Here is a 26,855-nt window from a genome sequence, read left to right on the forward strand (position 1 = left end):
ATGGATTTATGAAGGGAAAATCATGCTTGACAAATCTGTTGGAATTCTTTGAAGAGGTAACGTAGCCACGTAAAATGGCTGCTTCCCGATTAATTTGGCCAAAACCCGATTTAAAATGGCTAACCAGAAAGGCTGCTGGGAAAAGCAGGTAACAAGACACAAACGGACAGCTGCAGACAGAATATCATATTCGGCTCTGGGGAAGTTGGCCCAGATCGATACTCAGGGCTATTAACAGCCCATCAACCCAGACATTTGCAGTTATACTCAGGACTCTTAACAGCCCATCCACCCAGACATCTGCAGTTTAATCGGCTATCCCCGGGAACAATTGCAACATATTAGCAATTGAATACCAGGCCAGACCTTTCGGCGCCTGCAGTGGCCGAAACAAAGGCAGGTGAACGACCACCCTCCAGATCGGGGAATCGCCTCGCAATTGGACGTATCGAACCCAGTGATTGGGAACAAGTCCAATCACTTGGGCCTCAGGGTCAAGGGCCGACCCGGGAGGCGGGAAGCCCCTGGGCCTATAAAGTGAGGGGCCAAGTTCAGATCGCTCTCTATCTCCCTTCTTCGCCTGCTCGAGACCTTCGCAAAAACAGCAACCGGCAACCGTAAGTTTGAATCCAGCGATCGCTATCCGATAAAGACTCCTAGCCATCGACCTGCATCAGCCTTTTGAATCCCGCGGGCCAGATCCGATTGGATAAGCCATTCGTTTCCTGACCTGGTGGGCTCTTCCTAAAGTTAAGTATTGGCCAGTAGTGATAGGTTTATTATATAGATAGTAGGATTATTGTGTGAACATTACTTGTTGTATATAATAAATGACCGTTGATTTCAATCTTACTAAGCGGTGTGCTGACTTATTAATCATAACTTGAACTTGACCCACGTGGCGGTATCAGAGAGATACCTGGCAACTCGTGAGCAAAGGTGACGTAATCAGAGCTAATAAACTAAGGCTAAAAAGAGCAACAGTAACCAGTACAGTCGACAAGGGAGAGCCAGTCGATGTGGTATATTTGGACTTTCAGAAGGCGTTTGACAAAGTCCCGCATAAGAGACTATTGTGCAAAATTAAAGCACATGGTATTGGGGGAAATGTATTGAGGTGGATAGAAAACTGGTTAGCAGAGAGGAAACAAAGAGTACGGATTAATGGGTCCTTTTCAAATTGGCAGTCAGTAACCAGTGGGGTACCACAGGGATCGGTGCTGGGACCCCAGCTATTCACAATATATATTAATGATTTGGATGAGGGAACAAAATGTAACATCTCAAAGTTTGCAGATGATACTAAATTAGGTGGGAGGGTGAATTCTGACGAGGATGCAGGGATCCTACAGCAAGATCTGGACAGGTTGGGCGAGTGGGCAAACCAATGGCAGATGCAGTATAATTTGGATAAGTGTTGTCATGATATGCAGACATGCAGATAATTATATACAGACAGGCACAGACAGGCAGCTAATGAACACAGAGAACAGGACATGACCAATGAGCAGGCAGGACACTCAGGGGTGGTATCTCACTATAAAAGGCACAAGGCACTCACACTCCTCCTCTTTCCACTGATGAACATCTAGAGAGTCATCTAGATTGTTACAATCTCACATCTCCACCACGTGGCTAAGAGCTAGTCTGGTAAAGTCAGACAGAGTAACCACACTTGTTAGCAGAGAGTCGAACTCACAGAGAACTGTGCTAACTGTGCTATTAGTTCAATAAATCCAGGTCTGGAGTATCTTTCTGATCTAAGCTGCATCCAGTTGCAGCCAGTGTTAGACCAGTGTACCTAACACGACATGATACCAGGAGACTACTAATTTAAGGTGGCTTACGTCAGTCCGTTCCGTGACGACCAGCAAAAGTGTCCCGGCGCCATGGAGAAGATTCAGGCACCTCACCAGCTCAGGACCTCCGGCAATCCCAGTGCCAACTGGCAGATATTCAATCAAAAGTTCCTGCTGTACATCGAAGCTTCAGACCTCAAGGGTGCGTCTGATGTAAGAAAGATCGCGCTTCTCCTCTCAGCAACGGATGATCAAGCCATCGAACTCTTCAACTCGTTTAACTTCACCGAAGGCCAGGACAAGACAAAGTTTCAGACCATCCTGGACAAGTTCGATAGTCACTGTGAAGTGGACACCAATGAAATCTTCGAGCGCTACATACTCAAACAATGTCTTCAAGGTAAAGATGAATATTTCAATGCCTTCTTAACTAGCCTCCGTCTGCTAGCGCTGTCCTGCAACTTTGGTGATATTGCTGACTCCATGATCAGAGACCAAATCGTGTTTGGAGTTCAATCTGATCCTCTGAGAGAGCAGCTACTGAAAATCAAGCATATGACCCTGCCAGTCGCGATTGAAACATGCACAGTGCATGAGCACAATAAAAATCGCTATGCCCAGTACAAATCAGCTGAAAATGAGAAACTTGCCTCCCACGAGGCAGAGCGTGAACAGGCCATCTCCCGGATGCAGCACCTCAGCATTGATGAAAGCAGCCATTTTGCGCCCTTTTCCCGGGGCACCGCACATGCGCAATGCGAACGGGATAACGAAGCGACCGACACCCGCACTGTGCATGTGGTACGACGCGCGGAGCGTCAGGACGACGATGTCATGACGTGCTCGAACTGCGGCAACGTCCACTTAAAGAAACACTGCCCTGCAAGAGGCAGGCGATGTTTAAACTGTGGGAAGCCTGGACACTATGCAGCCTTGTGCAGGTCTGCACCACCAGTCAGGGGCCAGCGCTCCCAATTCCGACGACGGCACGTTCAGAGTGTGCAACAACGATTACAGGATTCTGATCCTGGCAGCACAACAGATCCAGAGGAAGATTTCCTGGACTCCGCCTACTGTGTGGGCATCATTACCAAATGTGAATATGCCACATCCAACTCATCACAAATTCAATCAATCCTCGCTGTGGATTCTGCGGACGAATGGCGTGCGGTGATGCAGGTCAACCGCTGCTCCATACAATTTAAGCTGGACACAGGTGCTTCTGCCAACCTCCTCTCACAGGCAGATTTCAAACGCATCAAGAAGCCCCCCAAGGTCCTTCCAGCAGCCTGCAGGCTCCAGGACTACAACGGAAATACCATCACGGCACTGGGATCCTGCCACCTATTCGTCTCCAACCGGAGCACCCATGCACGGTTACGTTTTGAAATTGTCAAGCCAGACAGGGCATCCCTACTTGGCGCCCATGCCTGCAAGCAGCTGAACCTCGTGCAGCGGGTTTACACAACAACATCCTCCAATGTGGATCTTCAGGCTGGCATTGACGACATCCTCGCTCAGTATCCGGATGTGTTCGACGGAATGGGCACGCTGCCATATCGATATAAGATTCTGCTACGACCTGATGCCAAGCCAGTGGGCCACGCACCACGCCCGGTCCCGGCTCCGCTGAGGGAGCGCCTGAAGGCACAGCTCAAGGATCTTCAGCAACAGGGCATCATTTCCAAGGTAACCGAACCGACTGACTGGGTTAGCTCGATGGTATGTGTTAGAAAGCCTTCAGGAGACCTGTGCGTCTGCATTGATCCCCAGGATCTCAATAAGAATATAATGCGTGAACACTGCCCCATCCCGAAGTGGGAGGAACTCACCAGTGAGATGGCACATGCACGTTTTTTCACCAAGTTAGATGCATCACATACATTTTGGCAAATCCAGCTGGACGAGTCCAGCAGAAGGCTCTGCACCTTCAACGCACCGTTTGGCAGATACTGCCATAATCGCATGCATTTTGGCATTGTCTCGGCATCGGAGATCTTCCATCGCATCATAGAGCAGATGATGGCGGGCATTGAAGGGGTTCGTGTGTACATGGACGACATCACCATATGGTCCACGACACCTGAAGAGCATGTTTCCCGTCTCCAGCAGGTATTCCGCCGTGTCCATGCCAATGGCCTGAAGGTGAACAGGTCCAAATGTTGCTTTGGCATGTCGACACTCAAGTTCCTAGGTGACCAGATCTCTCAGCAGGGCGCGTGCCCGGACACAGACAAGGTCAAGGCCATCGAAGCCATGAAGGTCCCTGAAGACAAGAAGGCGGTATTGCGCTTCCTGGGCATGGTCAATTTTCTGGGCATGTTCATCCCAAACCTGGCCTCACACTCCGCGGCCCTATGAAACCTGGTAAAAAAGTCCACTTCCTTTGAGTGGAAAGTAGCACATCAGGCAGAGTGGTTGGAGCTGAAAGCCAAGCTCACCACTGCACCCGTCCTGGCATTTTTCGACCCAGACAGGGAGACGAAGATCTCGACAGATGCGAGCCAGGATGGCATCGGTGCGGTGCTGCTTCATCGCGATTTCACTTCATCCTGGGCACCGGTAGCCTACTCATCGAGGGCCATGATGCCCACCGAAACAAGGTATGCGCAAATAGAGAAGGAATGCCTGGGTCTTCTCACTGGCATTCTCAAGTCTTCCGATTATGTCTACGGCCTGCCTACATTAACTGTTGAGACGGATCATAGACCTCAGGTCCACATTATCCACAAGGACCTGAACGACATGACACCTCGGTTGCAGCGCATCCTCCTCAAATTCAGAAGGTACGACTTTGACTTAGTGTACACGCCTGGCAAGGAGCTCATCATCGCTGATGCAGTGTCCCGCTCCATCACATTGCCTAGTGAACCGCTGGGAATCATCCGGCAGATTGAATCACAGGTGCAGCTGTGTGCTAGCACCCTCCCGGCGTCTGATGAGAAGGTGGTTCGTATCCGCGAGGAGACAGCCAAAGACCCCCTCTTGCAGCGTGTCATGCACCACCTCGCCAATGGCTGACAGAAAGGGCAGTGCCCTCAATTTTACAATGTAAAGGACAACCTGACAGTGATTGATGGTATCCTCCTCAAGCTGGACCGGATTGTCATTTCACTCAGTCTCCAGAGCTTGGTGCTCCGCCAAATCCATGAGGGGCAGCTGGGCGTCGAGAAGTGTAGATGCAGAGCTAGGCAGGTTGTCTACTGGCCCGGTATTAGCCAGGACATCTTGAACATGGTCCTCAACTGTGCGACCGATCAATGCTTCCAGCCAGTGCAGAGCAAGGAGACGCTCCAGCAGCATGAAATCGGGACTTCCCCGTGGTCCAAGGTTAGCATCAACCTCTTTTGTGCGAATGGTCGTGACTACGTGTTGATTATTGACTATTTCTTAATTACCCTGAAGTCATGAAGCTCTTAGACCTCACATCTTGGACCGTCGTCAAGGCCTGTAAGGAGACATTCTCCAGGCATGGTATCCCACTCACTGACATGAGTGACAATGGCCTGTGTTTCAACAGCCACGAGTGGTCTATGTTTGCCAAATCAAACCATTTCAAACATGTCACTTCCAGCCCACACTATCCGCAGTCCAATGGGAAGGTTGAAAAAGGGGTGCACATTGTGAAATAGCTCATCTGCAAGGCCGCGGATTCTGCTTCTGACATCTACCTCGTGCTGCTTGTGTACAGGGCGACGCCACTGTCCACTGGCATGTCGCCGGCTCAACTCCTGATGAACAGGGACCTGCGGACGACACTTCCAGCCATACACTTGCCCAACCTGGATCACCTCCTGGTGCTGCAGAAGGTGCAGCAGCTCCGAAACCAGCAAAAGCAGGGCTATGATGCTCATGCCACCGATTTGCCCGTGTTATCCCCGGCAGACACTGTCAGGATCAAGATACCGGATGGTGGCTGGTCTGCTCCAGCTGTCGTTGTTCGACAGGCTGCGCCCCGCTCGTATGTTGTACGTATGGCTGATGGTTCTGTTGTGCGACGAAACAGACGGGCACCGTGCAAAGTTGCCTGCCCGCAACCGCTTTCTTCTCCGTTTCCGTCTGTTGTTTTGCCACCTCCTGATACCTCGAACTACGAGGCCACCAGTCAGGCTTCCATCCCGCCTGTCAAGGCGCCGTCGCCCCATCACCACCTCTCCGGCGGTCGACAAGGATCAAGCGCAAGCCCCAGAGACTGGACTTATGCTATGTTCTGTTTTCTCACATTAGACAGCTGTCTTCACATGGAAATACGTTCACATATGCCACCGCTTGTAAATATGTTAGTATATGCCACCACATGTAAGTACGTTCCTATATGCCAACAAAACATTTTTAAAAAGGGGAGATATCATGATATGCAGATATGCAGATAATGATATACAGACAGGCACAGACAGGCAACTAACGAACACAGAGAACAGGACATGACCAATGAGCAGGCAGGACACTCAGGGGTGGTATCTCACTATAAAAGGCACAAGGCACTCACACTCCGCCTCTTTCCACTGATGAACATCTACAGAGTGAGTCAGGGTGTATGTACAGTATCACACCTCCAGCACGTGGTTAAGAGCTAGTCTGGTTCAGTCAGACAGAGTAACCACACTTAGGTTAGCAGAGAGTCAAACTCATAGAGAACTGTGCTAACAATGCTACTGGTTCAATAAATCAGATTGAACTAACTTCAAGGTCTGGAGTATCTTTTGGTTAAAGCTGCATCCAGTTGCAGCCTGTTATCCCAGAGTACATAACACATCAAGTGTGAGGTTATTCATTTTGGAAGCAAAAACAGGAAGGCAGATTACGACCTGAATGGTTGTAAATTGGGAGAGGGGAGTATGCAGCGGGACCTGGGTGTCCTTGTGCACCATTCGCTGAAGGTAAGCATGCAGGTGCAGCAGGTGGTAAAGAAGGCTAATGGTATGTTGGCCTTTATTGTGAGAGGTTTCAAGTATAGAAGCAGGGATGTGTCGCTGCAATTGTACAGGGCCTTGGTGAGGCCACACTTGGAGTATTGTGTGCAGTTTTGGTCTCGTTCTCTGATGAAGGATGTTCTTTCTCTTGAGGGAGTGCAGCGAAGGTTTACCAGACTGATTCAAGGGATGGCGGGACTGTCATATGAGGCGAGATTGACTAGATTGTGATTCTTCTCGCTGGAGTTCAGAAGAATGAGGGGGGGATCTCATAGAGACTTATAAAATTCTAACAGGTCTAGGCAGGGTAGATGCAGGGAAGATGTTACCAATGATGGGTGTGCCCAGGACCAAGGGTCACAGCCTGAGGATTCAGGGTAAACCATTTTGGACAGAGATAAGGAGACATTTCTACACACAAAGAGCGGTGAGCCTGTGGAATTCATTACCAGAGGAAGTAGTTGATGCTGAAGCTTTGAATATATTCAAGAGGTGGCTGGATATAGCACTTGGGGAGAATGGGATCAAAGGCTGTGGGGAGAAAGCAGGATTAGGCTATTGAGTTGGATGGTCAGCCATGATCGTGATGAATGGCGGAGCAGGCTCGAAGGGCCAAAAGGCCTCCTCTTGCTCCTATCTTCTATGTATCTATGTAAATCACAAATGGTGCTGTGCATCGGACAATCATCTGTGAACACCCTGCTTCTGACCTTATAATGGAGGGAATGTCATTGTTGAAGCAGCTGAAGATGGCTGGGCTTTGGACACTACTCTGAGGTACCCCCGCAGTGATGTTCCAGTGATGGTTGACCTACAGCAACCACAACCAGCTTCATTTGCTAGGTATGACTCCAACCAGTGGAGAGTTTCCCCCCCCGATTCCCATTGACTTCAGTTTTTCTCAGACTCCTTGATGTTATACTTGATAAAATCCTTCCTTGATGTTAAGAGCAGTGTCTCTCACCTCACCTCTTGAGTTCAGCTCTCTTGTCCATGTTTAGACCAAGGCTTTAATGAGGTTAGGAGCTGAGTGACCCTGGCGGAACCCAAACTGAGCGTCTGTGAACAGGTTATTGCTGAGTAAGTGCTGTTTGATAGTACTGTCTACAACACCTTCCAGCACTTTGCTGATGAATGAGAATAGACAAATGGGGTGGTAACTGGCCTTTGTCCTGTTTTTTGAGAATATGTAATATAATCTTTATTATTGTCACAAGTAGGCTTACATTAACACTGCAATGAAGTACCCGCAACAGGTACTGCTGCAAATTCCTCACCCTTGCCCAGCCAGGTTACACCAATTTATCATTGTGGGTGTACCTGCACCACATGGATTGCAGCGGTTCAAGAAGGCAGCTCACCGCCATCTTCTCAAGGGCTATTAGGGATAGGCAATAAATGTTGTCCTAGTCATCAACATCCACATCCCATGAATAATTTTTAAAACACTTTTTCCACAAACAATGCACAATATCTAAGTTACTTGAGAGGGAACTGGTTGGGATGTTTCAATGTTAACCGGAAAGTTGTATCATTTTAACAACTGGAGGGCTCATTACATTAGCAAGAGGCTTTAACCAGTTACTTGTTCAGGTTGGGATCAATGTGAAGATACTAGAACTTACTTTGATGTATATTACCTTTGAGCAGCTTTCGGCAAAGAAGCATTTTGCTGCCAAGAAGAAATCAAAGGATAATATGTATATTTTTTCAGGCAGTTCTATCTAGTGATGTTGGAATAAATTTCCTGTGACATGGTCCAAATGCTTGGTGATAAAATATATCTTTCAAATCTATGGCTTCCAGCCAATCCTCCAGTCTCACTGCTTTTCTGATTATTAAATACTAAAAGGAGTATTTGGTGCAATGGGTCAACTTTAGTTAACATTTGAGTTAAGATACAGTAAGTCACTAAATGATGATGCCAAAATGGAAGAAGTGAAAGTCCAACAGACTTGTGGAAATAAAAAAAGCAACAAATAGATTCAAAGAATAGAAGATGAAAAAAGGAAAGAGAAAACGCTTGCAAGCGCATGATTTTATAAAGGCATTAAGAGAAAGAGAATGTGGATCTAGTGAAGGTGGTGGCTGCTAAGGGTATAACGGAGAGGAAGGAAATTGCGGCCTTGTTAAATGAGCACTTTAGCCTCGATTTTACAGAGGGGTGAGAATTCCGTGCACAAAATGATAGCAGATGACAGTCCCAACAATGTCAGGGATGTGGAAACCCTGTTGAGCTTAAAAACAGGGCCTCATTTGAGTAAGTATTTCCAGAGTAACCATCCCACACCCATCTAAATTGATTGTTGAGCACATTTCCCAATCAGTTGCCAACAGAGTAGGCATATGAGATCATAATTTTAATCCCAAACATAGTCATGAGGTTTAGTAAGGAGAATATTATCAATGCATTAAATTATACGCCAAATAATGCATGAATGCTTTTATCCATTAAATATGAAATGGGGAAATGCTGGGCTATTTCAACAAATAATTATTTTCTCTATATAGCTTCTCCAGCTATATTGGTCCAGATTTTGTGATAAGTGGTGAAACAACAGCCCCTGGTTAACAGCCCCTGGTTTTCACTACATTAACAGTTACCAGCAAAACTATTGCGTAAACCTACACTAATCCGACATCTGGGTCAACACAGAGGACCTCTGACATCTGTGGAAAGCACCAGAAAGGCTCTTCAGTCAATTGGATTGAATAATCCTTACTAAATCCAAACCAGGAAATGTCAATAGATTTAAATGAAGTACAGAAAGAAAAATAAATATTGGGAAATAGAAATAGGAATAAGGGAGAGAGATAAAGGAGACAGACTTATCATCATTTTTATTCTGAGGGAGTGAGACTCCACATTGTAAAATTATTTTTCCCGGGTTAGGGAGTTTGTTTGGCAGTAATGATCAATTGTCACCTTGTAAAAACCTCTCCTGCTGTTGAATGCACAGGTCTTAACTGATTCATCTTTTTTGGCAAGCTTATTCTGTGGAGGCCTGAGGTATCTCTGACAACCAGTTTTCCGTATTTAACGTATCAGAAGTTGCTGTCTGATTTGCCCTGCTATAAGTATCAATGGGCTCAGCACCCTCCTCATTAATTCTTTGAAGAATGCAACATTCTTCAGTGATGACAATGTGTTAGTTGTATTGCAGTGCATAGGTGAAGGGTGTGCCAGTGTTTCCTTTCAATGTGTAATCATTGGGTTGCAGGGCTGAGGAGACTCGAGGACTCCTTTAGAGGCCTGTGGAAATATTCTTCCCCCTCCTGACTCACAAGGAGTTCAAAGACAGGCAAAGTTTTAAACATAACTGGACTATTTCTGGCAAGTGCTGTTGCTGGGCTAGGAGCTTTTAGTGTAGTACCTCAAAATTATATTGCAGTGCTGACAACTTAATTGGGCCATGAAATCTCAATATTAAGGAGACCCTGCGTGCTTTTAATAGAAGTCAAACCCAGGGCCTAAATTACCTCCATAAATATAATGCCTAGCAGGATCACGGTAGTTGGGGATGATCAAGTTTTAGGATAACACCTGAACTTCTCTGCTTGTCAGGAGGGTTTGAAATCAATATCTTAATATATCTGTTTTCTTCGTAAATTAATTAGACAAGGAGACTGCAGATATTTTGGTCATAATCTTCCAAAACTGTCTTGATTCCAACATTGTACAGTTGGATTGGAAAATTGCAAATGTCATTCCATTATTCAAGAGGGGGCAAAGATGAAACGAGGAAACTAGAAAGCTGCCCGTCTAACATCGGTTAAAGGGAATTTACGGAATCAGTTATCAGGGGCAGAGTGACAAAGCACTTTGACAAATGTGGACTGATCAGGGAGAGTTAGCATGGATTTGTGAAGGAAAAGTCACATCTGAACAATCTAATTGACATTTTTGAGGATGACACTAACATGGGGGATTTGAGAGTGTCTATGGATAGTATCTATATGAACTTTGAGAAAGTATTTGAAAAACTGTACATGAGATTGTTAACAAAATATGAGTGCACTTTTGGAATTGCTGACAATCGTGAGCCATGGGGAGCTAATTGATTAGGAAATAGGAGCCAGGATGTGGGAAGATTCCCAGATTAATGATAAGTGGCAAATAGTGTTCCCCAGGGATTGGGCCTTTGCTTTTCACCATATATAGCAAGGACTTGGATGAAGCAATAGACAGTGGTCTCTGCATGTTTTCAGTTGTCACTAAGTTAGGGGGCATATTAAGTTACAGAGATAGATGGGAACAAGCTAAGTAAATAAGCAAAACTATGGCAGGTGGCGTGCATATAGACAAGTCATTCATCCGGCCTGTCGAGACACAAGCGCAGCCACACCATGGGGAAACCATGGCAATGTGGGGACTGTGAGAAGGAATTCAATTACCCATTGGAGCTGGAAACTCATCGTCGCTATCACACTGGGGAGAAGCCAGTGTGTGCGTGGGTTTCCTCCGGATGCTCTGGTTTCCTCCCACAGTCCAAAGATGTGCGGGTTAGGTGGATTGGCCATGCTAAATTGCCCTTAGTGTCCAAAAAGGTTAAGTGGGGGTTACTGGGATAGGGTAGAGATGTAGGCTTGAGAAGGGTGCTATTTGTAAGGGCCGGTGAAAACTCGATGGGCCGCATGGCTTCCTTCTGCATTGTAAATTCTATAATTTTATGATTCTAAGTCATCTCAAATCTCCCTTGAAGATTAATGCTGAACCTCCCACCATCAACATCCTGGGTTTACCATTGTCCAGAAATTTAACTGGGCTAGTCATGTAAGTCATGCAAAGACTATAGCTACAAGAGGAGGTCAGAGGCTTGGAATTCTGCAACCAGTAATTCATCTCCCGACATCCCAAAGCCTGTCCACCATCTATAAGGCATAAGTCCACAGTGTGAAGGAATACTCTTCGCTTACCTGGATGAGTGCAGCTCCAACAACACTCAAGAAGCTCAACATCATCCAAGACAAAGCTTGATCAGAAGCCCATCCACCATCTTTAACATTCACTCCCTCCAACATGACATAGCGGCAGCAGTGTATACCCTCTACATTGTAGCACTAGAGAACCTCCTCACAGTTCCTTCGGCAGCATCTTCCGAATCTACAACCACCAGAAGGCCAAGGACAGCAGACATATGGAAATACCACCACCTACAAGTTCCACTCCAAGTTACACAACATGCTGACTTGGAAATATATCACCGTTCCTTAACAGTTGCTGGGTCAAAATCCTGGAACTCCCTCCCTAACAACACTGTGGGTGAACCTTGGCCACAAGGACTGCAGAAGTTCAAGAAGGTAGCTCAGCAGCATCTCCTCAAGGGCAGTTAGGGATGGGGAAAAAATGCTGGACTGGCCAGCAACTTACATCCTGTCAACAAATATTTTTTTTACAATCATAATTGCCCGCTGGGGAACACCAATAGAAGGATCAATACAAATATTCCAGATGGTGGGAGATAAATACAAACTTTTATCAATGTTGGTCTCATGAAAGTATTCACGCTAAAAATAGCAAAGGCAAAGTCATATGAGTGGATAGAGACAGGTATTCAAGACATTCCAGGTCTGATTAAACCTGTGTGCTTGCAATGCTGATGCGACCATCAATTCACTCGAAGACACGTGGAGAAGTAAACCGTGGTTTTAATCAGCTTAGAACTGAGCCTGCCTGTGACTGGTACAATACCGAAGGCGGCCCAGCAGGTCAGCAGCTCTTATACTTCCTGTAAAGGGGGTGGAGCCATGGGCGGAGCCCGTACATGCCCCAACATATCCCCTGTGGGTGAAGCCACACAATGGCCCATAGGTAGAGTCCACAGGGTTAATAACATAACACAGTGCACTGGTGAATTATCAGTAATTATACATTCACCACATTCACCCCCTGTTTAAAAATGAAGTCCGGCGGGTGTGACGGGCTCATAGATTCAGTCGGTCCAGTGCCCGGATCGTAAGTTGCGACCGCCGAAGCACTGGTGTTGCAGTCGCTTCGGGTGGCTATGGAAGTGGGTCCGGAGCAGGCACAGGCGTGGACTCCGGGAGCGGTTCTTCCGGAGCTTCATTCCTGTGGACTGGTGCGGCGGGTGGGAGGGAGCGCGGGAACCATACAGGGGTGGGGGTGCTGAACATGGGAGGTTGGACGGGACATAGTGTGGGGGATGCAGTAGTGGGAGTGGTGTTGGAGCCTGCGGGCGCCAGGTCCCGGAGGGAGACGGTATCTTGCTGGCCATCGGGGTGTTCGACGTACGCATAGTGTGGGTTGGAGTGCAGGAGCTGGATCCTCTCTACCAGGGGGTCGGTCTTATGACTCCGAACATATTTTCGGAGGAGGACTGGACCTGGTGTCATCAGACAGGGCGGAAGCGAGGCCCCTGAGGTAGCTCCCCTAGGGAAAACAAACAAACGGTCATGAGGAGTCTGGTTTGTGGCCGTGCAAAGGAGGGACCTAATAGAGTGGAGTGCATCGGGGAGGACCTTCTGCCAGTGAGAAACTGGGAGATTCCTGGACCGCAGGGTCAGTAGGACGGTCTTCCAGACCGTCGCGTTCTCCCTCTCCACCTGCCCGTTTCCCCCCCCGGGTTATAACTGGTAGTCCTGCTCGAGGCAATGCCCTTACTGAGCAGGTACTGACGCAGTTCGTTGCTCATGAACGACGAGCCCCTGTCGCTGTGGACATAACTGGGGAAACCAAACAGGGTGAAGACACTATGCAGGGCTTTAATGACAGTGGGGGTGGTCATATCAGGGCAGGGGATGGCAAACGGGAAGCGGGAGAACTCATCTATGATGTTAAGGAGGTACGTATTGTGGTTATTGGAGGGGAGGGGCCCATTGAAATCGATACTGAGGCGTTCAAAGGGCCGGGATGCCTTTACCAGGTGGGCCTTATCCGGTCGATAGAAGTGCGGTTTACACTCCGCATAGATTTGGCAGTCTCTGGTTATAGCTCTGACCTCCTCGGTGGGGTAGGGCAGGTTCCGGGCCTTGATGTAATGGGCGAGCCGGGTGACCCCCGGGTGGCAGAGGTCATCGTGGATAGCCCGTAGTCGGTCATCTTGCGCGCTGGCGCATGTGCCGCGGGACAGGGCATCTGGGGGCTCGTTGAGCTTCTCAGGACGATATACTATATCGTAGTTATAGGTGGAGAGTTCGATTCTCCACCTCAAGATCTTATCATTCTTGATCTTGTAGCCACCTAAATTCGCCAACTCCCAATTTAAAAATGGCGAACGGCAAAGCCTGATGGGAAATTCAGCCAACACAGACAGAAACCAGCAGGTGCAGGTTTGCTGTGTATTGAACTCTGCAAAAGGCCAGACAGCATCGATACCAGCGACCATCAGCATAATAATGTAGCAGCCATCTACATATTGATGAGCAATCCCCGGGAACAATAGCAACATTTGGGACACTCAAAACTAAGCTAGACTCCCCGGTGCCAGCAGGAGCCAACACAAAAGAGGTTAACAAACACCTCAAGACCGCCCATCGATCAGGGAACTGCTCCAGTATTGGAGAAATCGAACCAAGTGATTGGAACGAAGTCCAATCACCTAGAACCAAGTACAGGGTCTGCCCCGAAAGGCGGGAAGCCCCTGGGGACTATAAGAGTTAAGCCCCAAGTCCAAATCGCTCTCTTCGTCCTGCCCGGGTCACCCAGCAACGCGAGCCAACCTTGACCGTGACCGGTGCAGTGACCGCCGAAAGAAGTAAGTCTTAATTCAACGCTCGCTATGAGACAGGCGCTCCTAGCTACCAATCCGTACCAACTTCGAATCCCGCAGACTCAGAACCCGAACAAAAGGCCATTTGTTCCCCTGGCCTGGTGAGCCAGTCCGAAGTTAAGTCTAGGCCTGTTAGTTGTAGAAGTAGCTTAGACGTAGAATTTGTGCATGAGTAGCGATTACTGTGTATAATAAATGTGCTTTGATTTGAATCTTACTAATCGGTGCATTGAGTTATTGATCATTACTTGGACTTGAACCTCGTGGCGGTATCATAAAGATACCTGGCAACTCGAGAGCAAAGGTAATAAAACAGAGCAATTGAACCAACCGGAAAGTTAGCAACATTATTTGGGTACTCCGCCGGGACCCGTTCTAGAAGTGGCATAACCACTCCGGCAGAACCCAGAATTTGAATTAGAGATCCAATTGGGAACAGAAAACCACAAGCGTTCAAGCAGTTCTGATCAATCCTCATAATTCGGAAGTGTGTGTATGCATGCATAACTAACAGGGCGATAAGGTAATATTGATAGATTTTTGTTGCGACAAAACTGTCGGGAGTTTGTATTTCGGAAAGTAGCGAAAGCCGTACCCGTATTTACAGCACTGCCTTAATACCCCTGTCCCAAATTTGAAGAGCAGTATTCAGATAGGAAAGATGGCAATGAAGGCAATGCAACGCCTCATGAACCCCGATGAATTTGCAGTCGCAGCGACCAGCAGCAGTAGAGTCGGACAATGTCCCATTTGGGAGGAAGAGATCAGGAAATATCTCAAAGGGAAGGGAGTGAATTTTGGAGTGAATTCTGTGACAACGAGGAATCAGACCCCGGGAGTATAGGACATACTTGGTGGGAGACCCTGAGCGAGATCCACAAGAAGAGCTTAGGGAAAGCTCGCAAGCCGATGGCAATCGTGTCCTGCTTGGCACAATTGCGAGGCACAGAGGAGGTCGTTAGGACGCTTCGGAAAGAAGTAGGAGGCACACATCGAATGAGTAAGGTCGATGTAAGCGAGGTAAAAAAGAGAACTTAGAATTGAGGAGGAAGTTGGCAGCAAAAGACGGAGAGGTGGATGACGCCAAAAGCGCTCACCAGTCTTGTCTGGCGCACTTAAGCAGCTTCCAGTCCCAATATGAAAAGGCCTATCAGGATATGCAACGTGCAGTCCTGCTATATGAAGAAACAGAGAAGCAGGTAGAAGCATTGCAGAGGCAGTGTAGCGACCTGAAGGCAGCGTTAAGAGCACTCCATGCTGCCACCACGGAGCAAAGACAAAGCTCTTCAGGCCACGCAAAGTGCCGGAAGCAGATTGCAGAGCTGCAATCTCTGCTTTCAGTCCAGAAAGGATTCCAGGAAACCTTTGGAGCAAAATTAGATGAGGAAGACGGCCCTGATTGGGAAGAATTAAACGAGACAGCGCAGAGATATGTTCAGGGAACATGTGCGCAGGGAAAGCCACAGAAGAGAAAAGCGCCCCAACCCCCCACAGAGCAGATAGTTCAGGCTCCAATTAACCCAGTCACCACCCACCGCACAGCCACAATTGACGATGCGGAATTTCTATACTCCACCCCCTTAACAATGACCCAATTATGGGACGCGTGCGATAAGATTGCACCGCTCCTCCCCACCTCAGACCCCCACCATTTCTTTGCCAGAGTAAAGCAGCAGGCGACCATGTACGGTCTGGATGAGCGAGAGCATGTAAAGCTCACAGTTTTAAGTGTAGACCCTTCAGTCGCAGCAGCCCTTCCCGACCCACAGAATGTAGGAGGAGGCACCCTTGCAGAAATGCATACCGCGATCCTGGATGCGATTGGGTATAACCGGGGTGACCCCGTAGATGGCCTCAATAAATGCAGGCAAAAGAAAACCGAGCACCCCACAGCGTTCGCTGGACGCCTGTGGATCCACTTTGCAGCAGTCTTTGGAGACGTAGACCGTGCCCATTTGTCCCCAGACAACATGGCCAAATGGACCCGCACCCTTATCTCCCATGCCACAGAAACAGGACAAAAAGCTTGCGTGAATTATGATCCCTCAGAGGAGGCTCATAATGAGAAATGGGTAGTGAAAAGATTGTCCCGCACCTGGGAGCAATCTGTACAAAACAAACCCGCAGTTAAAAATCCCAAAGAAAAGCAGGCCGACGCAGATATACAGGCAGTTACAACACACCAGAACCCTGCATGGGTAAATGAAGGAAAGGACAGCCCCCCCACCCAAGTCACAGGGGTGTTACAACTATGGACAGTTGGGACACTTTGCAAGGGAATGCAATGCCCCACGAAAGCCACAGAGAGCCCAGCAGGCGAGCACTCTGAGTAAGAAGAAGACAGAGCCCATTCATAGTGTTAGCGCCTGTTCAGATCAGAAGGACCTGACCGGAACGGACTGACGGTGTTCGGGCTCCCCCAGTTGGGTCTGCGACACCCTTTGGGATAGGTCCGGAAGACCGGTAGTTGCAGCGAAAATTCGGGGACAGCCCATCGAATTTCTCTGGGACACAGGAGGGTCCCGCACCACAATAAATTCCTCCACCATGTTCCAAAAGGACACGTGGCCCACTACAGCCACTATCACCCTCAGCACCTTTACAGGCCACTCACAGCAGGGACACATCACAGCCCCTGTACCCATTCAAATCGGTAACATCACCACCAAGCACCCCGTAGTTTTAGTCAACCTGCCCCACACAGCAGAACACATTCTGGAAATCGATTTTATGAATTCCCACAACTTATCATTTGATCCAGTCAACCAGTGTGTCTGGAAAATGGCAAAGTCTGCAAGAGCCCCGCAACGCTCAACATAGGAGAATACGCGAACAAAATTAGCGCAGTAGGCAAATTTTGGTTCAACCTGACCACGCTTAGCACGGAAAGCAGGTTAGGGCAGTTCTGCAAAAGAACAGGGCAGCATTCGCGACCCACAAACACGACTGTGGCCGGATAGCTGGTTCAGTACAAATCACAGGACCTGACCCTAGACCCCAAAAACAATATGGATTTCCCCAAGAGACAGAGGGAGAAATCGCAAAAGTAATTGAAAGCTTATTAGAGCAGGGCGTACTTAGATCAGTAGCCTCCACTAATAATGCCCCAATTTGGCCAGTGAGAAAGCCCAATGGATCATGGCGACTGACCATTGATTACCGGGAACTCAACAAAATCACCCCGCAGCAGCCCCCACAGTAGCCACAAGTCCCGAGACCATGCTCAAGCAGGGACTCAATTCCTGATACTTTACGGTTTTGGATGTCAGTAATGGATTCCGGTCCATTCCATTGGCAAAGGTGTGCCAGTACAAATTTGCCTTCACTTTTAAAAATCCGCAGTACACGTGGACATGCCTGCCACAAGGATTCCACAACTCCCCCTCCATTTTCCACCAACAGCTGGCAAATGGTTTAGCCAAATTCTCTCGCCCCGAATGTCTGGTCCAGTACGTAGATGACCTACTACTGCAGACAGACACCAAGGAAGAGCACATCAAGCTTCTGGCCGAACTCCTGGAACTCTAACACTCAATTGGTTGTAAAGTTAACCCCAAAAAGGCCCAGATTTTGGAAGATAAGGTGATATATTTGGGAACAATTATCACAGATGGTAAACGCGAGATCGAACATAAAAGGATTGACTCGATTGCTAAATTGCCCCTTCCCCAGAACGTTTCAGACCTCCGGTCGTTTTTAGGACTGGTTGGCTACTGCCGAAACCACATTGACGGTTTCGTCAGCAAGGCAGCGCCCCTCTCAGACCTCCTAAAGAAAGGAATGGCTTCCGCAGCATACAGATGCTGTGGACTCTTTAAAACAGGCACTCATAGCAGACCCCGCACTACAAGGTCCAGACCCGCTTTCCCCTTACGCTATAGAGGTACCAACCACAGACCGCATCCTTTCGGCCGTGCTCCTCCAGGAACGGCACGACCAGTTAAGGCCCGTAGCTTATGCCTCCAGAATTTTAGATGCTGTGAAGCAGGGATTTTCAGCCTGTCAGAGGCACCTGCTCACAGTATTTTGGGCAGTTCAGTATTTTTCGTACATTACCGGACTGAAGCCCATCACAATTCTCACAGAACACACCCCCACCCAACTTTTACTGGACGGACGACTCAAGGATGGTACAGTCAGCCAAATAAGAGCAGCTAGAGGGACCCTTCTTTTGCAGGGACGGGACATCACTGTTAAATGGACAAAGACCCAAACTTTGTTAGCCGACAACCTACAGTACCCCGGAACCCCCCATGAATGTGAAAGTATCTCTCCACACCACAACACAGGCCCCTTTATTGCTCCCGCGCCCATCAGCGAATTGAGCATCGTGCTCACATATGCCTCAGCATCGGGCCCCTCCACTCCTTCGGGGAGACCCAGAATCCGAAGATTCTTCCTCCTCGACCTATTCTCCAGGTCCTCAAATCTTTCCCCCCACCTCTTGTGCAGCGCCTCGTGTGCCTCCACCTTCACCGCCAGGCCCAAGATCTCGTCCTCGTTCTCCGAGGCTTTTTGCCACACCTCCCGGATCGCCGCCACTTGGGCCTTCTGGGTCTCCACTAGCTTCTCAATCGCCGCCTTCATTGGCGCCAGCATTTCGGTTTTCAGCTCCTCAAAGCAGCGTCTAAGAAACCCCTGCTGCTCCTGCGACCACTGCGCCCATGCTGCTTGGTCTCCACCCGTCACCATCTTGTTTTTTCTCCCTCTCACTTCTCGCTGCTCCAATATCACTTTTTTCACCGCTCCACTCCTGGTCCAATCCATATAATGTCGGGGGGACCTTGCTGTCACCTTCCCACACTGGAAGCCGTCGAACAATTGCCATTGGGGCCCCTCTAGAGAGCCCAAAAGTCCGTTCCCGGCGGGAGCTGCCGAACGTGTGACCTACCTAGGCATAGCCGCAACCGGAAGTGTAAACTGTGGTTTTAATCAGCTTAGAACTGAGCCTGCCTGTGACCGGTACAACACTGAAGGCGGCCCCGCAGGTCAGCAGCTCTCATACTTCCTGTAAAGGGGGTGGAGCCATGGGCGGAGCCCGTACATGCCCCAACATATCCCCTGTGGGTGAAGCCACACAATGGCCCATAGGTAAAGCCCACAGGGTTAATAACATAACACAGTGCACTGGTGAATTATCAGTAATTATACATTCACCACAAATGTGTTTGGGTGCGTTAGAAACCGAGCATTCCACAGAAGGAGGCCATTTGGCCGTAATCGAACTAGGTCCCTGGCACTGTGAGGCAGCAGTGCTAGCCACCTGATTCCACTCGTTCTGGCTTTTACCCGGGCAAGACGGAAAGTCCCGAAGGGCTATCAGATCTATGACTTATTAATGTAAAGTGCCAATCAATGTAGTCTTTAACCCAGTACTCTGGCTTTAACAGCCAGCACACAGGTTTCCAGAGGCAAGTGTACTCACCGGCGCACAGGGGTAGTGATTGCTCTGGGAAACTAGGAAGCATTTGAAAAGTGAACAGACATTGTTGCAGCCCTACCTAACTGAAAGGCTTGTGCTCACAGGACTTCTTCTCATTATCATAGAATCATAGAATTTACAGTGCAGAAGGAGGCCACCTGGCCCATGGGGTTTACAACAGCCCCTGACAGAGCACCCTATCTAAGCCCATGCCTCCACCCTAGCCCCGTAACCAGCAACCCCACCTAACGTTTGGACACTACGGGGCAATTTAGCATGACCAATCCACCTAACCCGCACATCTTTGGATTGTGGAAGGAAACCGGAGCACCCGGAGGAAACCCACGCAGACATGGGGAGAACGTGCAGACTCCGCACAGCGTCTGACCGAAGCCGGGAATCGAACCATGGCGCTGTGACACAACAGTGCTAACCACTGTGCTACCGTGCCGCCCTTTGGGAGAGTGAATTCATTGCTTTCAGTCATTTTCAATCTTTTAGAAGGCATTGACCTGTTTTGGATTTCACTCACTTTGTGCTGCACTTCCCTGTTGTCAGCCTTACACTGCAGCAAGGGAGTAGCTTATACAACTGGATATCTGGTGAGATAAAAGGAGCAGCCACACCAACACCATGGCAACAGTAACAACAGGAACAGCAACAACTGTCTTCACAGTAGCCACAATTAGCTCAACAGGATAGAGGACCCAGAGCTTTAGCTCAAGGGGGAGCGACAGCAGGTTGTGCAGTTCCTCTGGGATTGTAGATAGAATCACAAACATTTCCTCCATTTGCTACTCCAAAACAGTGTTCTTTGCAAATGGTTTCCTGAGGCTCAGCATCTATTACAAGGACACTTGTAGCTAAAACCGGAGTGTTTTCCTCCAAGAAGACGCCGCCATTACTGATAAACATTTTAGAATGCTGTGCTGCTAGCTCGTGAGCCTGACAAATCTTAACTGTTTGTTCCAAAGACAGCTCCGATTCCCTCAGCAACCTTTCCCTCAGCTTATTTTCATTCACACCAAACACAATCTGGTCCCGAATCATGGAAAATTCCACCACAGAAAAATTACAGGTTTTAGCTTTTAACTTTAAATCAGTGGTGAAATGATCTATGGACTCTCCTGTTTTCAGTAAATGTGTTCTCAACATGGCATTCATAAATTTCATTCTTTATGGGGCTGCAATGTGCATCAAAGCTTCAAATTATTTCGTTAAAATTTTTACTATCTTCATCATTTGCAAATTTAAACATTAAACACAGCAATTGCTTCAGGCCCTGCCGCTGTTAGGAGCATCGCTACCTTACGCAAATCTGATTGATCACATAAATTTACTACAATAAGAAACTAATTAAATTGTTGTTTGAACACACACCAGGTTCTGTCCACATTATCATGAAATCTGAGACTCATTGGTGGCTTCAACGACTCTTAATTCTGCAGTCTGCAAAATCATAAAATCTCCGTGGACTTTGTGGCAGGCTGATAGTTTTTTTCTCTCAGTGTTTAATACGATCCAGCCCTGGTACCATGTAATGTTCTTGTCGGATGGTCTGACTTATATTACAAGAACACTTGTAGCTAAAGCTATAAACGATTCATTCGCATTAACTGTGGGTAAACTATATACAAAACAACAGATGAATAACAGTAAGATTAAGCATAAGCAACCTCTCTCCAGATTCCTCCTGCAGTCTGAGGGGTCACCTGACTCCAACATTCGCTTATATAGTAGTGAGATTCCTAGTGGCCAGTCGGCGAATTACAACATAACCATGCTCTGACATCAATCTGCACTGGTGGAGTATGCGTATGAGTCATGTGATGCTGCTTCCTCAGAATGTGCACGTTACTTTACGGACCCATCAGCCTCAAGCTCTTGTGTCACACATAAAGGGTCCGTGGGCAATGAATGACATGAATTTCAATTGACATGGGGAAAGAATTCAAAGTCAACATTGTGCAAATATTCACGTTTCAGTCAGTGATAACAACAATTCAACATGAGTGATTGTTATGTGCCAAGTGGTTAGCACTGCTGCCCACGGCGCTGAGGACCTGGGTTCAAATCCTGGCTCTGGGTCACTGTCTGTATGGAGTTTGCACATTCTCCCCGTGTCTGCGTGGGTTTTACCCCCACAACCCAAAGTAGGTGGATTGGCCATGCTAAATTGCCCCTTAATTGGAAAAAGATTATTGGGTACTCTAAATTTATATTAAAGAAAGGAGAGGCAGCAGAGGGTTATGAGCATGAGCAATGGATTGTGTAGAGAGAAGGGAGTGACATTTTTGGAGGATGATTGTGAGGGATGGGTGTGAGATAGCAATAATGGGGGTGTGAGTGTTGACTGCGCAAATAATAATAATCAATTATTGTCACAAGTAGGCACAATGAAATTACTGTGAAAAGCCCCGAGTTACCGCATTCCGGCACCGGTTCAGGGAGGCCGGTGTGGGAATTGAACCCGCACTGCTGACCTTGTTCTGCAACACAAGCCAGCTGTTTAGCCCACTGTGCTAAACCAGCCTCTATGACGATGTGTAAAGGACCGAGCGAGAGAGAGAGAGAGGAATGAGTGGAACTGCACGGTGTGCTGGTCTGATGAGAATTGTTCAGGAGAATCCTAGATAAATCAGAGTGAAGGGCTAACACCTAAAAGTGGATTGCCACTCACCATTCCTGCCCCATGACATCATTGCACCTCTTGAACACTGTCTCCAGGTTTGAGGGGCTGCACCCTGAGAGCCACTTCCATCCACACCTGCCTAAAGACTCAATGCAGGATGAAACCATTCTGACTCCAGCTTTAGTAGCTTTAACTAGAAATCCTTCCATTGACAGATGTGGGTCTTTATCACACCCGCACTCTGTGCTTGGTCAGCAATCTCTTTCTTTCTTCTTTTTGTTGAGATTTTTTATTTAAAACAAATTTGTAACATTTACAGAGAGAAAAAAGGCCAAATGCAAAGAGCCTTAACACAGTGAAAACAAACAGTGGGAAAGAATAAACATGTTAATAAGGCACGTCCCCTGTCAGTTCTGTTTGCCCATGCCACACGTGTTCAACTAAACTAACTTGGCTCTAACCACACACCCCCCCCCCGACCTCCCCTACCCCCCCGAGACCTGACCTGCCAGGTCAACCCTCCGCTTGGCCCTAGCCCGCCCCTCCTCCTACTCTCCCTGGTGCCCCCTGACCTACGCTAGCTACGCTGACCCCTGCCCTTGGCGCCTGTCTGTCTCCCGCCCTCCCCCCACACACCAAGCACCCATTAACCTGATTGTATCTCATCGTGCCCTTTCAAGTCCCTTAACCAGCCCATAGCCCACCCACACCTATCAGAGGCCCCGATCTCCTGCCAAAAGGTACCAAGTGCAGGGCCCCCTTTGCAGGCCCTCCCCCCCTTGTTGCAAGCTCCCCAAAACACCCTACACAATGCGCCCTCCAGCCCCCGCTCTCTGTCCCGGCTGAAAACAATCTTGGATAAAACATTACAGTACAGGATAATTTAACAAACCACCGCCACACAAAACCTCTGAGAGCCCAGAGTCCTTTAGTTCAAGACCAGCTTCTTCTTTTAATAAAAGTCCACTCCTAGTCAGAGCAAGTTAGGTTAACAGACCGCTGCCACTGTACAGCACTGAAAAAACAAAGTGCCTGTTAGTTCAAGTCCAGTTTCTTATCTTTAATGAAAGTCCAAACCTGTTCTGGTGTCTCAAAGTAGTAGTGGAGTTCCTCAAACGTTACCCAAAGCTTCGCAGGATACAGCATTCCAAACCTCACCTCCTTTTTGTAGAGGGCTGCCTTTACCTTGATGAATCCTGCACGCCTCTTGGCCAGCTCCGTTCCCAAGTCCTGGTAAATGCGCACCTCGCAGTTCTCCCATCTGTTGCTCCTCGCCACCTTGGCCCATTGCACCACACGTTTCCTGTCAGCAAGCCGGTGAAAGCAGACCACCAAGGCCCTCGGTCTGTCGTCTGTCGTGGACCTCCTTGTGGGGGCTCTATGCGCCCCATCCAATTCCAGGGGTCAAGGGAAGGCCCCTGGTCCCATCAGCGCCTCGAGCATACCTTTCACGTATGCACCCATATCCGATCCCTCACAGCCCTCGGGGAGGCCAACGACCCTCAAATTCTGCCTCCTGGCTCTGTTCCCCAGCTCTTCAAGCTGCGCCTGCATCCTCCTCTGGCGGGCGTTCAGCTCCTCCACCTCGTGCTTCAGCTCTGTTACCGTGTCCGCCTGGCTGGAGAGCTTCACCTCGACCTCCCTAAGCGCCTTCTCTTGGACGGCCTGTGTCTCGACCATTCAGTCCATTACCGCTCTCATCGGTCCAGCGTGTCCCTCTTCAGTTCAGTGAAGCAATTCCTGAAGAACTCCATCTGTTGCTCCCTGGTCCCTGCCATCCGCCATGCTTCGCCGTCCGGCCTGGGATCCCCGCTGTTCCCGCTTCGATCCTTGCCGCTCCACTCGACCACTTCTGGTCCAGCTGTCCATGCCCCGGGGGGGGGGATAGCCTCTTCTCTATCGTCTCCTCCACCGATTCAGGTCGCCAGGTTCCGAAAAAGTCTGTTTGTCCATCGCGGGCGGGAGCGATCCGACCTGCGACCTGCTTCCTCGAGGGCGCTACCGGAGGTCTTGGTCAGCAATCTCGATAGCAGGGTGCTAGCACCATGGCTGAGTGAAACAATCATGGGAAAACCTTCTCCAGAACCCTGACCTGCTAACAGGTCCATGCCACAAGCGGGTCAGTTTTATTAAAATTCTGCCCTCTGAATCTAGTAAAGAGCAAACACTACGGGCGCGATTCTCCGCCGGAATCGCGAAACGCAATTGGGTGGTGAATCGGTTTTGATGCTGAAATTGCGGGCAGCGCTGGCGCCAAATCGCAATTCTCCCGTACTTTGATGCATTCCACTCTTCACGTACAATAAATGCCATTGGCACATTATTAAATGGCCAGACCTGGTATTTTCAGGGGCCTCCACGATCTTCTGCCTCCACTGGGGGGAATTCCCGATGGTGAGGTTCATTTGTTCTTTCAAAAATCGTGAAATTGGTGCCATGGCTGATGAGGGGACGAGAGGGGGCACGTAAAGTCTCCAACATCGTCAAAGTATGCTGACAGTTGTGCCGCTGGCCGGGGGTGCTTCTGCCAGGCCGGGGGGAGTAGCGGGGGACTGCCAGGAGGTGGGCCATGTGGTCGGGGTGGACGGCCAGGTGCAGAAATGGTGTTCTATAGGACTGGATTTATAGTGGGTGGAATTTTTCGATACTTTTTCAAAGTGTCTGTCTCGGTGAGTAAACCGATGGCAACTCCGTCTACACCAGAGATCGTGTGGCACCTGTGCGAGGGGATGGCTGACCTGGCACCATGAGGAGGAGGAGGACACCAGCTGGCACACTTGAACTTTCTTATCTTCTTCCCTACAATGGCATTTGTAAAATATTTACATGGCATAATCGGTCCTTCTTCATATGGTCTTGAGTATTGATTAGGTAAGTCACTTTACTTGTTCTCCTAATCACCTGATAGAGGCCATGGAATTTCGCTTTCAGAGATTCATCCTACAACAGCAACAATACTAATATCTCATCCCCAGCCTTGAACGTTCTGGATCTAGCATGTTTGTCTGCCCACATTCAAGGCTGGGGAAGAAATACCATTGTAGGGAAGAAGATAGGAAAGTTCAAGTGTGTCAGATGGTACGTAGTGGAAGAGAACAATGACGGGAAGAGTGAAGTATGAGAAGAGGTCGACAGTTCACAGAATGACCCTACGGTGGTACGACTAACAAATACAGACATCCTAGGACAATTAGAGGCTCAATTTGCCTATTTACAAGAAGAATAGCAGAAAGGTCTAATAAAGATACTGGGAAAATACAGGCAGATTTGTAGGGACACACCAGGGTGCACTCCGTTAACTAATCATGATGTAGACATAGGAAACTCTGAACTAATAAAGCAACACCTGTCTCGACTAAACCCATGGAGACTGATTCAGTTAGAGACTGAAATTCAGTGCATGTTGGATATGTTGTGGAAACAGGCGAAAACGCTATGGTCCACAGAACGACAAGTAGAGTTTGGGAGATTAAGGGCCATGTTAGTGGGCGAACCAGTGCTGTTTTTTCCCGACCATTTAAAATGGCCATGGATGGGAGTGGGGGCAGTGCTATTAAAATGCGATGAGGCAGTGGGATATTTTTTTTTAAACAAAGCCTATGTCAAAGAAAGTATTCCACCATTGAAAAGGGAGCCTTAGCATTGCTACTAGCCCTTCAGCACTTTGAAGTATATGTACGGCATGACAATAAGCCAAGCTTAGTTTACACGGACCATAATCTGCTTGCATTTATAAAAAGTTTAAAACCCAGAGCACAAGATTATTCCATTGGATTATTTCATTGGAGTTTATTATTACATCAGTTCAATGTTAAAATTGTACACATTCCCGGAAGGGATAATGTGATAACGGATGCTTTGTCACGGATTTAAAGGCTGACTGGTTACCAATGTAGGAACTGGAAAGGGAATTTATATAATGAGGATGGATGAATGGATATGTGTTTGTGATTTATGTCTTGCATACCTCATAATGAAATGTCTGTGCCTTGAAGGGAGGTCTGTTAATTCCCTTATTTCCCATTTTTTTTCCTTTGTGGTTATCATTTTGATCCATGGACATTTAACGGACATCTACGTTTAAGTTGAGCAGAGAAAGTGAGGAACTCAAAAATTGCAAAATGGTAAATTGTGTTATGGAAGTTTAGATTCTGAACAGAAAAAACTCAGACTTTTTGGCACCCGAGAGATCAGAGGGATTTGGTTTAATTGGTTGGCTGGTGACCAATGAATTGGCAAAAGGCCGTATCCTGCTCAGCAACAAGTAGCGATTGGGTCCTACCCGAGTGGGATGGTTTTACGAGGATGCAGGGAGTGACAGTGGGATCCTGGACGCTGAGAGGAGCAGTTGTGAGTGTC

This window comes from Scyliorhinus torazame, chromosome 3, assembly GCF_047496885.1.
Source record: "Scyliorhinus torazame isolate Kashiwa2021f chromosome 3, sScyTor2.1, whole genome shotgun sequence".
Lineage (NCBI taxonomy): Eukaryota > Metazoa > Chordata > Chondrichthyes > Carcharhiniformes > Scyliorhinidae > Scyliorhinus > Scyliorhinus torazame.